General features: G+C 43.5%; 1 long non-coding RNA gene and 1 pseudogene across 1 annotated transcript in view; both read right to left on the bottom strand.

Annotated features, from left to right (window-relative positions):
• Positions 1-1,927: 1,927 nt before the first annotated feature.
• LOC129406095 (uncharacterized) overlaps positions 1,928-12,598 on the bottom strand; it is a 236,044-nt gene continuing 225,373 nt past the window's right edge. The window contains exon 3 of the long non-coding RNA XR_008630795.1: positions 1,928-2,000. This is a non-coding gene — a long non-coding RNA (uncharacterized LOC129406095). The remainder of the gene's footprint in view (positions 2,001-12,598) is intronic.
• On the bottom strand, positions 4,582-4,817 carry LOC129406094 (cytochrome c oxidase subunit 6B1-like; annotated as a pseudogene).

Genomic DNA, 12,598 nt, shown 5'->3' on the forward strand with positions numbered 1-12,598 from the left:
CTGAGGTGCCCACGGCTCTTTGCAGGTTTCTCCCCCAGAGCGAGCCTATTCCTTGCACACACTAAGTCTGCACCTCTGCAGGGAGCAATGGCTCAGGATGTACAGCCACATCCCGTGGGGCACTGCCAGCTGGATGGTGGGCAAACAGCAAGGAGCCAGAGAGATAGTGCAGGCACACAGCTGGCACGTGGTCACACCTGGTCCCCAGTATCCAGTGATCTCCAAGAGTGACCGCAGAGCACCACAGGCTGACCCCCGAGAAGCCCTGGCACCACAGGGGCTGGAGCAGCACCAGAGCCTGGGACCCTCACCACAGACCGAGTTGGCCCAAACCTCCTGAGCACTGCCTGGGAAGACCCCTATCCCCCAATTAACTTACTGAAAAAAAATATCCATCGTCATTTCCTCCTTAGTTCCAAATCTATGAAAATTCTGAGTTAAGCAGCAAAACACATACCCAAATGATTCCTTTGATGTTTTATCTCGAAACAAATAGATTTTCCACAAGAAAGAGGAAGTTAGAGGCTGACCACGTGGTCAAGATATACCTGCTCATCTGGAGCCAAGATAGATGGTAAGGGGAGGGGAGTTCAGGAGGCCAGGGAATGAGGGACAGCAGGTGGCCTCCAGGAGACACAGGAGATGCCTGGAAAGCTGGTTGATTGGCCAAGCCATCCCCTGGGAACTCAGCGAGTTTCCTGACATTTATACTCAGTGCTACATATAACCCGTTTATTGGCGATATGATGGAAGCTCTATCTAGAGCCCACTTCAGTCCTGGGAGCTTTCAGAACTCTCGTGGCTTCTCTTAGCAACGTCAACAAGCACTTAAATAAAGTGCAAATGCTCCTAAGGAAAGAGAGAACTCTTCAAGAAAGAATGAATGTCGATTAAGTCTGATTGTTGCCTCTTCTCTGCAGTTCTTCTGCTATTCCTGCCATGTCGCTGCAGTCCCAACCCAAATCCTTCCTCTTTATTTCTACTTACAATGTCTCAGAGCAGCTGACAACTTATTTAAAGAAGATAAGCAAACACTTGTTTAAAAATAAAGCGAGGGACAAGAAAGTGATCACATACAATTCTATAACCCCAATATCTAGAATACCCAAGTCTAGAATCTTTGCCTTTCTTTTTCTGCGGGATAGACCCAATAAGGCCCTGGAGTGAGGGAGATGAAAAGGGAAAGACTACAAAACTATAGTGTGGCCATTCTCTCAAGCTATCGCCCTTCTTAAAAACACGTGTTGGGGGACTGAAGAGAGGGTCAATGGACTGAGTGCATGCCTTGCATGCAGGAGGCTATGCTCAGCCCCCTGGCACTGCCTTCTCCCCTGAGCAACACCAGAAGAGACCCCGAGCAACGCGCCAGGAATGGCCCCTGAGCCCTCCTCAGTGTGGCCCAAACTGCAACAGCAACAAACCCAGAGTCTCAATTCCTTCCTCTATTCTAGGTTTCTTTCTCCTTGGTGCTCTACTGCCATACTCCCCCCACCCCGTCTTGGTTCTATACCTCCGAGGAAGTCACTGTCACTGTCATCCCATTGCTCTTCGATTTGCTCAAGTGGGCACCAGTAACGTCTCCATTGTGAGACTTGTTCTTACTGATTTTGGCATATCAAATACGTCACGGGGATCTTGCCAGGCTCTGTCGTTCGGGCGAGATACTCTCAGTAGCTTGCCGGGCTCTCCGAGAAGGGCGGAGGAATCCAACCCGGATTGGCCGAGTGCAAGGCCCTATCCGCTGTGCTATCGCTCCAGTCCCTCCTGGAAAGTGGTTTATCCAAATAGACATGCTGTATTCAAAGTCCATCTCCAAACCCTCTAACAAACCCTTTCTTCTTAGAAACCTTTCACTCAGTGGTTTCCATTTACACAGCAGACCAGGTTGACATCAGAATTACCTGCTGATGGCCCAGTGTCCCAAGTCTCTGCCTGCCCGGGGCTCCAGTGTCTTCTTCCAGTATCTTGCTCCAGGCACTGTAGGGAACTCACCAGTGACTCTAACAAACACAGAGAAATGGACTCTCAAAATTTTTGCATATTACAATCTCGATACACTAAAGACTTAATCATATGATAACTATGTGTGTACATTCACATAATAAATATGAGTTAAAACACACAAATTAGAGAGGATTATTCTTGCTGGGGAGACAGCTCAAAGGGCTTTAGAGTATCCCTGGCATGCAGAGGTTCAATTCCTGCCACCACATGGTCCTCTGGGCACCCCTGAATGGCCCAGTGGTCCCCAGGAGTGCTGGACCTTAGCAGAACCACCAGGAGTAGCCCAGAAGGCCGCTAAGCACTGCTTGGGAGAGACTCTGAAGAAAAGTTCAAAGTAAACCCATAAAGATTATTATTTTTGCTGTTATATTTCACTGAAGACATCAACAGCTGCATCAAGCTGGAGTAAACGCTTTCCACATGGTCCCAGGATCCACCAGATGACCTTCAAAAATAAAAACAAAAACAACGAACAAAAAAAAAAAACCACATGAAGGGGCTGGAGCGATTATACAGCAGATAGGGTGGTTGCCTTGCATGCAGCCGACCCGGGTTCAATCCTCGGCATTCCATATGGTCCCCCAAGCCAAGAACCACCAGGAGTTATTCCTGAGTGCAGAGCCAGGAGTAACCCCTGAGCACTGCTGGGTGTAACCCAAAAAGCAAAAGAAAAGAAAAAAGCAAAGAGGATTTTTATACTGCACGATGCCACAAATTTGATTAATTCTGGACCACACATCATTGGAATGTGTTCCTTGTAATGTAAATTATAATGTGCTCCTTGTCCTGATTTTGCTAGACAGAACTCTGCGAGGCTCATCTACCTGACAACAAAGTATTTGGGGAATCAGCCTATGACAGCAGAAATTTTGATTCAAAGCTCCCTCACCCCAACCCAAACCTCATAGAACCACTTTTCAAACATCTTTGGCTTTCTGTGAGGATTGGTGATTGAAGGAGTATCTCAACATTTATTGGAAAATAAATAAATAAACAAACAAACAAATAAATAAATAAATAAATAAGTGGGGCTGGAGAGATAGTGCAGCTGGTAGGGCACTTGTCTTGCATACGGCCAGCCCAGCTTCGATCCCCAATATCCCATAGGGTCCCCTGAACACCACGAGAAATGATTCCTGAGTACAGAGTCAGGAGTTACCCCTGAGCATCACCAGATGCAGCCCCCAACAAAAATAGTTGAGGAGGGACAGTATATGATATGTAAGATTCCTTCCCTGAAAATTATGTATGATCTCAACTTCCCTTAGTTTGCCTTACAGAGAATATTTAGGGGACTTAAGCTACCAAGTGTCGAGACTTGTTATAAGGTTCTATTAATTAAGGCATCAGTTGTCTACAATAATTCATATAAGGTTAGACGAGCTGATAAGGAAACAGCAGGAGGGTCAGAACCCCAACATCTGAGGTAATAATGTGGGGAGAGATTTCTTTCAACTGGCCTGAGTTAACTGAATGTTCATAAGGAAAGACTAATCATGATCTCTATTTCAAACCATACCCATGAATACAATTAAAATGGGACTGAGGGAATAGCTGTCAAGGCTGTAGCACATGTCTGGCAGGCACCGAGCCAGGTTCTACCCCCAGCACCTTGGGAGGCCCCTGACAAACATACTAGAGATCTAAATGTGGAAGTTCAAACAAAGCTGCTCGAAAAATATAAAGATTATTTTCATGATCTTAAAGAAGACTGTAGCACTGTAGCACTGTCATCCCATTGTTCATCGATTTGCTTGAGCAGGCACCAGTAACATCTCCACTGTGAGACTTGTTACTGTTTTGGACATACCGAATACGCCACGGGTAGCTTGCCAGGCTCTGCCATACAGGCATAATATTCTCAGTAGCTTTCCGGGCTCTCTGAGAGGGACGGAGGAATCAAACCCAGGTCAGCTGTGTGCAAGGCAAATGCCCTACCTGCTGTGTTATCGCTCCAGCCCATAAAAGAAGACAACTTTTTTATATATTACATAAGTGTTCCATCATAAAGAGAAAGACTGAGGGGCTGAAGAGATAGTACAGCGGATAAGGCCCACCTTGCATAGGCCTATCTTGCATTATTGCCAGGGTGCCAGATGATCCCCTGAGCCCCACCAGGAATGATCTTTGAGAGCAGAGACGGGAGTAATCTCTGAGCATTGAAGGGTGTGGCCCCCAAATAAAGAACAGGAGGGTGGGAAAGGGGGGGTATACCCGGGATATTGGTGGTGGGGAATGTGCACTGGTGGAGGGATGGGTGTTTGATCATTGTGAGATTGCAACCCAAACATGAAAGTTTGTAACTATCTCACGGTGATTCAATAAAATTTTAAAGATTAAAAATAAAATGATGTTCTCATCCTAAAAAAAAAAAAATAAGAACAAATTAGAAAAAGTATTGGGGATAGGAGAAGCTGATCCACTGGATTATTTTGAGTTAATGCTTCTATTTTTTTTTTCAGAGGTTGTCAGTATTTATTAGTTAAGTCATGATTGAGGATCCCAGGGCAGGAATCCCCAGGTGCCCTGGTCCCTCTTCAGCATCCTGGGACAGAGAACAGAAGGGGTGGGGCCGATTCAGATCTTTCCAGGAAACGTGTCTTCTGCCTGGCTGTCATCCCAAGTCAACACCCAGGACAAGGGGCAGATGGACTTGTACACACACTGGTATCATTAGCACTCATGGCCTTCTCACAGTGATGGAAGTCCAGATAGTTCTGCCAGCAGTTCTGGATTTGGTTCTGGTTGGGGAAGTGGCTATCAAAAGGGGAAAATCAAAAGTTCTTGATTTTCCTCTTGATATCTTCTGCCATGATGCAGACTCCTAAAGACGGCCTCGAAGCACCTCGAAGTTCAATGTGACCCTCAGCAAAGACGCCATGATCGGACCCAATGCTTCTATTTTTAATACAAAACTAAGAAGTTCTACTAATCAAATGACTTTTAGTAATACGAAAAAGTAAGTTTTCATGTTTCATTCCAGATTGGTTAAAAAAAATTCTCACGGTAAAATGTACATGACAGTTTACCTTTTGGACAATTTTAAAGGCACAATTAAATGGCATTCAGTCCAGTCACATGATTCAGTGCAAATGAAAATTCTACCCATTGAATAAAGTTACAGGAGGCCCCGTTACTCCCTCCTCCCTTGGAAAAGCTGAATAAAGAGATCCACATGGATCAACTCTCTCTGAGAGAAATCTAGAAATCCAGAGTCTGGGTAATAACTGATTCCTACATTGTGGACAAGTAAAACACCCACATCAAAACTGTTAGGCAAGGTTTTAAGTCTTTAAAAAAAGAAAGAAAAAGAAAAGTATTTACCACAACCCCCATGCCAGCATCATAGCTTAGAACTGGAAATTTACCCCCAACTCCCAGATTTTTTTTCTGGAGAGTGAAGGTTTCAGGTCATACACTCAGTACCCCAACTGTCAGACAGCCACCTGAGGGAGAGGTCCCTAAGCACTTAGTTTTGAGGACCAACTCGACATATCCATCAGTCCCTTAGGACTCCAGGAAACAAAGAAACCGTTAAGAGGATACACAGGCAAACTCAGTGGCAGGAACAGGGCACCTCTCTCCTGCCAAGGGCATCTAGATATTTGTAACAGCAGTCAGAGGCCATTCAAAACAGGGAGATGGATGCCAAGCAGCCAATGAGAAGCACACGTGTGTGTCCCATCAGGTACCAGGGCCAGACCACGTGATTTCACGGGCTTCAGATGGTCTGCATGTCAGATGTTCCCCAGCCCTTATTATGGCTATGCTCAGTCCTTTTTGCCCAGCTCAGCAAAGAGGGATCGGACAGAACTGGGCGATCACCCCCTCTCCTCCCTGGGAGGAAACAGAACTCGCTCTGAGAGCTAAGTGAGGTTCCTAATGGGTCTTCGTGGAAGAGAGGACTAGCACCCCCAGGGAATCCTGAAAGAGTTGTTGGGTACATCTCCCACAATCTCCCCACAGTTCGTGACAATATTACAACCGAATCTCCGGCTTCTCCCCGGAAGACGCTTGTCCCTAAGTCTAGGGTCCCGGCTCTTCCAGCTGCCACTCTAACCAAATGCTCCCACACCAGCAGGCTTTGGAACTAATGAGGGTTAGCATTCACAAGTCCCCCCAATCCTCATAAAACAAACTTTTTTGGGGGGGGTGTGGTGCAAAAGTACTGCCAGCAACTGTTCTCTCTGGATCAGTAAGGTAAGTACTGCCAGCAACTATTCTCTCTGCAGCAGGTAAGCAGAAACATTCCTGTTTCCTTCTGCTAGGAAGCTGGACAGGGGTTAGACTGCACTGATTTAACCAGACTTGCCTGAATGTCAAATTTCCACTTATCCTGAGTTGAGGAGGGGAAGAGGCTAGCAATTAGTAGTTTTACAGGGGCCTGAAGAAAAAAACGGGCATTCCCTATGTTTTGGAAACACTTAGCATCTGAAACCACTGAGAACAGACAGTGGCTAGGACCACCACCCAAGCATGGTGAAGGTGGTCCTGGTGTTCCTTGGTACCATCGAGTCAGAGCAACACTCCCTCCTTGGGCCTGAGCACTGAGCTGCTGGCCAGACTGGCCAGGGATTGCCAGGAAATGCCCTGGGCCTGCTCAGGGAGATCCCCACACAATAAAACAAAAACTAAAAGCCTCAATGGTATATTTTGTTGAAATGGAAGAATTCTAAAATTTGTTAGGAACCACAAAAGACCCTAAGTAACTAAAGTAATCTTAAAAGGAAAAAAATAACAAAACTAGAAACATTCCTGACTTCAAACAATTATTATATTATTATATTACATGATGATAATATTACAAATAATTACAACAAGAACAACAGGTAGGAGCATAAAAATAGGGATACAGATCATTAGAAAGAGATGGCCCCTAAATAAAACCATGTATCTTTCATCAAGTTATTTATTTTTGAAGGGAATGTTATTTATTTATTTTGCTACTGGTGTTTGGGGGCTATTCCTGGTTCTGCTCTCAGATAATGATCCCTAGAAGTGCTTGAGGGATCAGATGTGGTTTCAGGTACTTGAATCAGGGTCAGCTTCATGCAAGCCAAGTGCCTTGGCCCCTGTATCTCTTCACCCAATGGTAAATTAAGTTATGCAAAGGAGCCAATGTACCAGTGGGGAAAAACAATCATTTCAATAAATTATATAGGGAAAACTAGATATTCACATACAAAAAAATATTTCATTGGATCCCTATTTTATACCACATGCAAGTCATTTCTAAATGGATTAAAGATTTGAAGACCTGAAGTTTACAACTCCTAGAAGAAAAGAAAGATAGTAAGCAAGTTGGCTTGGGTCTTGGAAAAGATTTGGGATTTGACACCAAATGCAAAAGAAATAAAAATAACAACAAATGAGGGATTACATTGAGCTAAAAAGTTTTTCACAGCAAAAGAAACTATCAATGAAAAGTTCCTCACACGGGGTTGGAATGTAGCAGCAGTCCTTAGTAGATGATCATTCGATATAATGAAGTTACTACACCCTGTCCTGAACTATACAAGATGTTAACATAGAAGAGAAATGAAATTTGATCGTTTTGCCCAAGTCTTAGTGAGAAATAATTGAAGAATAACATTGTGTTCCTTTAAGATGTACAACATAATGATTTGATATATGTATACATTGCAAAATGATTATCACACTAAACTCTCATGTGTAATAAGTTCCTGGAAGCATTAGATACTTGGAAGGACTTGATGAAATATGTAGGATAGGGCTTAATCATTTATTATAGACTCAGTTATGAGAATATAAACATAATTAAAGCCCACATGGTGTGGGTTGAAAGGAAACAGTGGGGAATGCCAGGTTTTCTCTAGGAGGGTTTTGTCCATCTAAATCTCATAGGTTGGTGGCACATCAATAAACTTACCATTAGAACTGGCGCTCTACTTCACCAGAGCTTTAGAGCAAGTCAGCCCTGAGGAAGTTCACTAACATCAATCAAATGCTTTAGAGGTTTACACACACATGAACCAACTAGATGGGTTATGCTCTGCTTTCATTCAACTGTGTAAGTGGAATGCTTGGATAATCAGCTACCCAATCTGCCTTAGTTCTTCTCCTTCAAACATGGTATTCAATCTTTTCCTCTGAGTGCCTCCTTAACCTACTAACAAATTCCTCTATGACTCATCATTTCAGCTCACAATGTATCACTGTAGCACTGTTGTCTTGCTGTTCATCGATTTGCTCAAGCGGGCACCAGTAACGTCTACATTGTGAGACTTGTTGTTACTGTTTTTGGCATATCGAATCTGCCACAGGTAGCTTGCCAGGCTCTGCTGTGCGGGTGGGATACTCTCGGTAGTTTGCCAGGCTCTCCAAGAGGTTCAGAGGCCCGGAAAAAAGGGACTGACCCTGCTGCTTCCCTAGCTCACAATGTAGATGGTATTATTGTTATCACTGTTTTACACATGAGATAATAGAAGCAGAGCAAGGCTAAGTGACCTGTCCATGATCGTGTAGCTGGGATTTAGACTAAAGCTCAGATGACGTTAAAGTCTCTGCTCTTTAAAATTAAAAAAAAATAATTTAAAAATTAAAAGTAAAATAGTAATAAATAAAACAGTAAACAATAAAATTAAAATTAAATAAAGTCTCTGCTCTTAATAACTTTATTGTGGTATCTCAAAATCTTACTTCTACTCACTGGGTGCCTTTATAATTGGTTAAATACAAGCTCAGAGAGGTTACATAATTCACTCATTACCACATATGGCAAATGAGTGAGAGAGCTGGGACTTGAAGTCAGGTCTATCTAAGACCAAGTCTAGATTATTTTCCATTTGGCTTCATGGCTTCACTTATCTACTGAACTAAAAATAAGAAATACCTCATCTGAAATAAGAGGCTGAGAGCAAGCAGGTAAATTTGGAGCTTGAGGAGAACATTTGCCCATTCAATATTATAGCCTTGCAGCTGTCAATTTCAACCCAAAAAACTTCAAATTTTCTAAAATGAAAGTAATGATTAATTCCGGTTATTTGATGGGGTTTTCTTCACTCCCCAGACTCACTTGAGTCTCTCATTTAGAGAGCTAAATGAGCAGTTTTATGAAGTCTGTGCAATAGATCACATCTGAAAGTGCTAATAATTGCTATTAGTGATTGTGACTGTAATTGCATTCAGTGCTATGATCTGTAAACCAATGACTCCAAAGAGCTATTGTCCTCTTTCAGTATCTGATTGCTTTTCAACCAATGATCTAGACATAGAAGAGAGAAAAATATAGAATGCTGTAGATTTTGAACTACAAGGTAGCTATGAAAACATTCCCAGGCCTTTCAATGTAAATTTGCTCTAACATAATACAACCTGAGAAGGAATAGTCCAGGCACCATGATTCAAAAGAGATTGGAAAAAGATGCCAAACTGCTGAACCATCTCAGGTGGATGGATTCCCCAAGCTGAAAACTCTGAGACTTTCTTGGGATGGGGTTGAGCATACTGTCATTCTGGGACATTCAAACTTCCCCTGATATATAAATGGTCCAGCTCCACATCCTGGTGCGTGCAGCTGCATCCTTATTTTATAGTACCAATGTCCCAGTAGGAGCACAGCAAATTTGATGGAAAGTTGCGTAGAAGCCCGCCAAGATCAATGAGGAAACACAAAGGCTCAACCAGCACCAAAAAAGCTCAGTAAATCCTCAGACAATGATTTTAGTTCCACTGTTGTAAAATATAATAATGATACAAATTGACTATTATTGATCTGTCACTGTCATCCCGTTGCTCATCGATTTGTTCAAGTGGGCACCAGTAACGTCTCTCACTGTGAGACTTACTGTTACTGTTTTTGGCATATCGAATACACCACGGGTAGCTTGCCAGGCTCTGCCTCGGGGACGCGATACTCTCGGTAGCTTGCCGGGCTCTCCGAGAGGGGCGGAGGAATCGAACACGGGTCAGCCTTGTGAAAGGCGAATGCCCTACCACTGTGCTATCGCTCCAGCCCTTATTGATCTATTTATTTATTACTTTTTATTTATATTTTTTTGCTCTTTGAGTCACACCGGGTGATGCACAGGGGTCACTCCTGGCTCTGCACTCAGGAATTACCCCTGGCGGTGCTCAGGGGACCATATGGGATGCTGGGAATCGAACCCGGGTCGGCCGCGTGCAATTCAAATGCCCTACCTGCTGTGCTATCGCTCCAGCCCCTTGATCTATTTCTTGATAATTCCATTTGCCATTTTGTTATAACAAACAATCTGAAGTTAATTGGTTTGTGTCTGCTAAGTGGAAAGACTTGGGAGATGGGTGGGAAACGGGGAACATTGGTGGAGGGACGGTCACACTGATGGTGGGATTGGAACACTGAGTGGCTACATGCTTGAAATAACCCCTATGAGCAACTTTGCAAATTATAGTGTTTAAAAATCTTAAATGTAAAAAATACTAAAAAGTAAATAGAAAGAGACTGGCCATCAAAACAGCGCTGAGTAGACAAGATTTCATTTATTTTCTTTGGAACGCTCCTACTGGCAGCCATGCCCTCTGGTTAATGGAATATTCTTGACTCATTAGACAGGCGCATTTAAAGAAAGGAGCCACTAGGACATGTGTGGGATAGGAAACCACCCTGGCTCTCCCTTGGAACATCCTCCAAAACTGGTGCCTTTTCAACAGCTCTCAAATATAGTATGTTGACACAATGGGTCTTAACATCATGATGACAGACATCAAGAAAAGCAGCATCAGAGCTAGACAGTGAGTCTCAGAGGGGAGGAAGTGGCAGAGCGGGACCTCTTCTAGCTCTTGTCTGGCGCCTGAGAGTGGGAGCAATGGAGACTTGGGCAAGTAAAGGGCAACAAGAGTCTACGTCCAGTCCCACCTCTGGGCTGCCACCGTAGGACCTGGCCTTCACTCTGTAGTCCCGCCTCCCCTGAGACTATTTATAGGAAAAGTGGGTTTGGCACATCCTCCAGGATCCCTGGGTCCTCAGTCTCACTCTGAGAGCTGGCCAGGACAGTCAGCAGAGCCCTGAGTCGGGAAGGAGCTCAGAACACTGATTCCCAGCCCCCGTTAAAGGTCTGTGGCCAAGATCTATGGCTGTCAACAATCGACTGTGAGACTTGATGCCAAACCTCTCCATCTTGTGTCTCTCACCTCTGAAATAAGAGCAAGATCATTCTCCATATCATTCTCCCCAAAAACAACCCTAAGTGTCATTTAAATGCATGATAAAACTCTTGGCAGAAAGACCAAATTCTGCGTGCAATAAATATAACTGCAATAAAAAAAATCATCTCAAACTCCTTCCAGGGTCCATTTATTTCTAGCAATATTTAGTATGATGATGTATTTCAAGTAAAACCAGAGTCTGATCATCCCTTGGATTTTTTTTCATGTTGAGTGTTGACCTACTAATGCACTGAGGAGAAAATCCCTTGTACTATCTCTCCAACCCTCAGCTAACTGTCTAACAAAGATCAACATCAGCAACATACAATTGTATAACATTTTAAGACAGTTCGTGTCAGGACATACTTTTCAATTAAATATCGTAAGAGTATTTGTGTTTACTTATCATCCCTCTGTTTCTCTAATGCCAATCTGTGCACTCTTCTCTGCCCCATGCACTCTACCAGATAAGAAGTTCCTGCACAAAATGGCTTCACTAAGCTAATCAACTAGAAATAATCACTGAAACTCACTTTGGAAGAACTGTCTGGCTCTAATGATTTCTCCTTACTCTGAACTGTGTATTTGGTTAGTTTAAAAAAAAAAAATCCTGCTGGTGGGGCTGGAGAGTACAAGGGGAGGGCACTTGTGTAGCTTGGGGTCCACCCAGGTCTCTGGCATCTCATGTGGTTCCTCAAGCTCAGCCAGGAGTGATCCCTGAGTGCAGGGCCTGGAGTAAGCCCCGGGTACCCACAGGACAGGTGTGACCCAACACGAAACAGAAGCCCTGCTAGGACTGGTCAACCCTACAGGGTTTACCTCATGCTCTAAGAAGGCAATTCACATGCGCACACACTCTCACACGCACATTTATATAAGAGGCAGCTTTAAATAATTGTGTGCCTCTGAGTCCAAGATCCCGCCCAAGACGTCACATAAACACATGCACGCGTGCGCGTGTGCGCGCACACATACACATACACACACACACACACACACACACACACACACACAATAAAACTAATTTCCTAACTTGAGGCAGAAAGAATAAAGTTAATAGAAAGGTGATAAGGAAGGAGCAAGCTTTTCCAAAACTAATCAGCTTCCAGAAATGGGAACACAAACAACTCTGTTCTAGAGAAAACAGTATTGCTATTTTTTTTTTCCATCCTACATGGAAGTTTTACCCCACAGTATTATAAACAAAACAAAACAAAAACCTAACCATCCACAAGGAGAAAGGGAAAACTCTAAAGAGTTTGCCATTTCCCTGTTTTGTTTATTCTACCCCAGAAAGAAGGGCATAAAGTCACATAAACTCCTGTACTCTAGGGACTAAAACTTTTTTTAAAAATTGTACTTTATGTTAAATAAACAAACTTTCTGAAGTACTGCCATTTGTTGGAGAAGAATGTAAATCTGGACTTAATGGGCCTCAGATGTCCTT

This window comes from Sorex araneus, chromosome 6, assembly GCF_027595985.1.
Source record: "Sorex araneus isolate mSorAra2 chromosome 6, mSorAra2.pri, whole genome shotgun sequence".
NCBI lineage: Eukaryota > Metazoa > Chordata > Mammalia > Eulipotyphla > Soricidae > Sorex > Sorex araneus.